The sequence below is a fragment of the Rhynchophorus ferrugineus genome, unplaced genomic scaffold (assembly GCF_030347505.1).
Source record: "Rhynchophorus ferrugineus isolate W39M unplaced genomic scaffold, kcgeb_rfMv2 rfM708, whole genome shotgun sequence".
Lineage (NCBI taxonomy): Eukaryota > Metazoa > Arthropoda > Insecta > Coleoptera > Curculionidae > Rhynchophorus > Rhynchophorus ferrugineus.
Genome location: NW_027473285.1, coordinates 3,614 through 7,500, shown reverse-complemented (window position 1 = coordinate 7,500; position 3,887 = coordinate 3,614). Strand labels below are relative to the sequence as shown.

The following is a 3,887-nucleotide window of genomic DNA, read 5'->3' as shown; positions in this document are numbered from 1 at the left end:
CGCAATGTGCGTTCGAAATGTCGATGTTCATGTGTCCTGCAGTTCACAAGTTGACGCGCAATTAGCTGCGTTCTTCATCGACCCACGAGCCAAGTGATCCACCGTTTAGGGTAATCTTTTTTTAAGTTAGGTTTTAAACGCATATCGAAACGTTTCTATTATAAGACGACGACGACGACGACGACGCGCGCTCACGTCATAGACAGCGCTTGCGCCCCTTTCGCAGCCGCCGTCGACTTTAAAACGCTCTTACGGTTTATTTTCGTCTTCTCCACTACACACAACGAGAGGAGCGGAGACAGACTACTCGAAATGGTGACGTTCGTTGTAAATTTTCGTCGTCTCACCTCGTACGACAACAAAAGAGCATACGCTGATCATAGTTTGGCAATATTTTCGTAAACTAAATCTCACCCTTTTGGAATGAAACAAACGAAGGGTGATAAGATTTTCGTAAACTAATCACATTACCGATCATCGTATATGTTCGTCGATATGAGGATCGAAACGTCGATTAGAAATATAATTGGCAAAATCGTTTTATTTTGCGCTCGATTTGTCCATTTATAACGAAATCCGTCGTAGGCCGACGATTATTACTCGTCGTCCTATATAACAACATCTTCATCGTATATATCTCCGCTTTCGGGCGTACATCTTTTAAAACCATATATTATAGGTACCCGAAAACAGCTACGTTGACGACGTCGAAATTCGATCGGAACTTCCGAACTTCGTAGATGGCTCTTTAACGTTCGACAATGATTTTTACAGACTTGTACGTTTACCTATTATATATATATAGGCATAACAACACACTGTAATGATCCTTCCGCAGGTTCACCTACGGAAACCTTGTTACGACTTTTACTTCCTCTAAATGATCAAGTTTGGTCATCTTTTCCTACACATCGACGACGCCGAAACGCCATCGCGTGTCGATCCGAAGACCTCACTAAATCATTCAATCGGTAGTAGCGACGGGCGGTGTGTACAAAGGGCAGGGACGTAATCAACGCGAGCTTATGACTCGCGCTTACTGGGAATTCCTCGTTCATGGGGAACAATTGCAAGCCCCAATCCCTAGCACGAAGGAGGTTCAGCGGGTTACCCGGGCCGCTCGGCCAGGGAAGACACGCTGATTCCTTCAGTGTAGCGCGCGTGCGGCCCAGAACATCTAAGGGCATCACAGACCTGTTATTCCTCAATCTCGTGCGGCTAGAAGCCGCCTGTCCCTCTAAGAAGAATAGTTTGTACGCCGACAGTAAAAACCGCGCACGAACCGCGAAACCCGAAAGCAACGCGGCCGGCGGGCCTTTAGGATGTCAAAAAGCGCCTAGTTAGCAGGCTAGAGTCTCGTTCGTTATCGGAATTAACCAGACAAATCGCTCCACCAACTAAGAACGGCCATGCACCACCACCCACCGAATCAAGAAAGAGCTCTCAATCTGTCAATCCTTCCGGTGTCCGGGCCTGGTGAGGTTTCCCGTGTTGAGTCAAATTAAGCCGCAGGCTCCACTCCTGGTGGTGCCCTTCCGTCAATTCCTTTAAGTTTCAGCTTTGCAACCATACTTCCCCCGGAACCCAAAAGCTTTGGTTTCCCGGAAGCTGCCCGTCGAGTCATATTAGGGAACGTCGACGGATCGCTAGCTGGCATCGTTTAAGGTTAGAACTAGGGCGGTATCTGATCGCCTTCGAACCTCTAACTTTCGTTCTTGATCAATGAAAGCGTTTTTGGCAAATGCTTTCGCTTCTGTTCGTCTTGCGACGATCCAAGAATTTCACCTCTAACGTCGCAATACGAATGCCCCCATCCGTTCCTATTAATCATTACCTCGGGGTTCCGAAAACCAACAAAATAGAACCGAGGTCCTATTCCATTATTCCATGCATACAGTATTCAGGCGAAATTTTAGCCTGCTTTGAGCACTCTAATTTGTTCAAAGTAAACGTGCCGGCCCACCTCGACACTCAGTAAAGAGCACCGCGGCAGGATTGAGTTGGGCCGTCGTAACCACGACGCGCACAACACGCACGCCGAAACGCACGCGCGACGGCGACGCGACACGACTAAGCCCACCGGCAGGACGTCTCGCGAAAAACACGCCAGTTAACACCGCGAACGATGAACCGGCGGCGCGAGACACAAATTCGACTACGAGCTTTTTAACCGCAACAACTTTAATATACGCTATTGGAGCTGGAATTACCGCGGCTGCTGGCACCAGACTGGCCCTCCAATTGATCCTCGTTAAAGGGTTTAGAGTGTACTCATTCCGATTACGGGGCCTCGGATGAGTCCCGTATCGTTATTTTTCGTCACTACCTCCCCGTGCCGGGAGTGGGTAATTTGCGCGCCTGCTGCCTTCCTTGGATGTGGTAGCCGTTTCTCAGGCTCCCTCTCCGGAATCGAACCCTGATTCCCCGTTACCCGTTACGACCATGGTAGGCGCAGAACCTACCATCGACAGTTGATAAGGCAGACATTTGAAAGATGTGTCGCCGGTGCGAGACCGTGCGATCAGCTTAAAGTTATTCAGAGTCACCAAGTTGTACGATGACGAGCGCGAACCCGAAACCGATTGGTTTTGATCTAATAAAAGCACTCCTTCCATCTCTGGTCGGAGCTCTGTTTGCATGTATTAGCTCTAGAATTACCACAGTTATCCAAGTAATTGTGGGTACGATCTAAGGAACCATAACTGATTTAATGAGCCTTTCGCGGTTTCACCTTAATTCGGTATGTACTGAGACATGCATGGCTTAATCTTTGAGACAAGCATATGACTACTGGCAGGATCAACCAGGGAACTGTTCTTATTATTTTATCGACACGAAGCAGATAAAACAAATACAGACACAGTTTATTTTATAAGTTTGACTTATAAAGAAACGTGTGCGTAAGACGACGATATATAATATATATCGACGACTAATAAAAAGGAGGTGCATGATAGCGCGCCTAGACGACGGAAAAACCGGTCCGAGGCGCCACGCTCTTACATTTTAATATTAGTTGTCTAATAAAACAAAACGATATCATCATCTTAGACACATCTTTTGTTTTTTTTATACACAACCGATCGACTAGGCACCCAATTATCTCGATTATCGACGACGATCGTCGACTACGTCGAAAATTGGATGCCGCAAAATATCGTTCGGCGTTTATAAGACCTCGAAAAACATTCTCTCCGAACCCTTCGCTAGATAGAAATATATAAAGCGACAAGGAAACCTCGTACGAGAAACGTTTCGTGATTTTTTATTTTATTCTCGCTCGGAGAGCAGAGAGCTATCGCAAAATGTGTTGCTGTTTTATGAACGTTCCGATGAAAAACCGATACGTCCATAAAAATAATAATTCCAATCGCATATGAATCGTGGATCATCTTCTTCTAACGAAGCCGAATGTTCCCGCCGAATTCGCGATCTCGCAGTGATACCGTCGTCGTCGTCGTACGCTTCCCGATATATCGAAAAAAACCGACCAGGAAGAACAACGAAACGACGATACAAAATCGCGAGAGCGTTACGAATATATAATAACACGACGAAATACGCTTTTTATTTAGATAAATAAAAAAATACGGTTCGGATCTTATATATTAACATATAATATGTAATACCACCTTCGCTGATCAAAAGCCACTCGGTAAAAGTGTCACAGCGCCGGTCGACCCGACCCGTCGTATCCGTCTCTCGTATCGCCCCACGTAGAAGCGCACACGATTTAAGCGCGGGTCTCTCGCCAGCTATCGGAAATGTATGGGTGTTTTAGAACAGATCGTTTATACGGACGTTGCGCAAATTTTTCGTTTTTACGTCTGCCCGTTCTCGTTATTATCGGAATGTTCCGATGAATAAACTTTAGCTTTAGACAACGT

The 3,887-nt window shown here is 46.2% G+C and overlaps 2 non-coding genes across 2 annotated transcripts in view; both read right to left on the bottom strand.

The window, feature by feature from the left end:
• The window catches only part of LOC143206464 (5.8S ribosomal RNA), a 155-nt gene extending 42 nt beyond the window's left edge, over positions 1 to 113 (bottom strand). Inside the window, exon 1 of the ribosomal RNA XR_013008424.1 lies at positions 1 to 113. This exon is cut by the window's left edge and continues 42 nt beyond it. This is a non-coding gene — a ribosomal RNA (5.8S ribosomal RNA).
• A 708-nt stretch (positions 114 to 821) lies between these two features.
• LOC143206465 (small subunit ribosomal RNA) lies at positions 822 to 2,810 on the bottom strand. Its single transcript, XR_013008425.1, has one exon. It is a non-coding gene; the product is annotated as a small subunit ribosomal RNA (ribosomal RNA).
• Between the last annotated feature and the right edge of the window lie 1,077 nt (positions 2,811 to 3,887).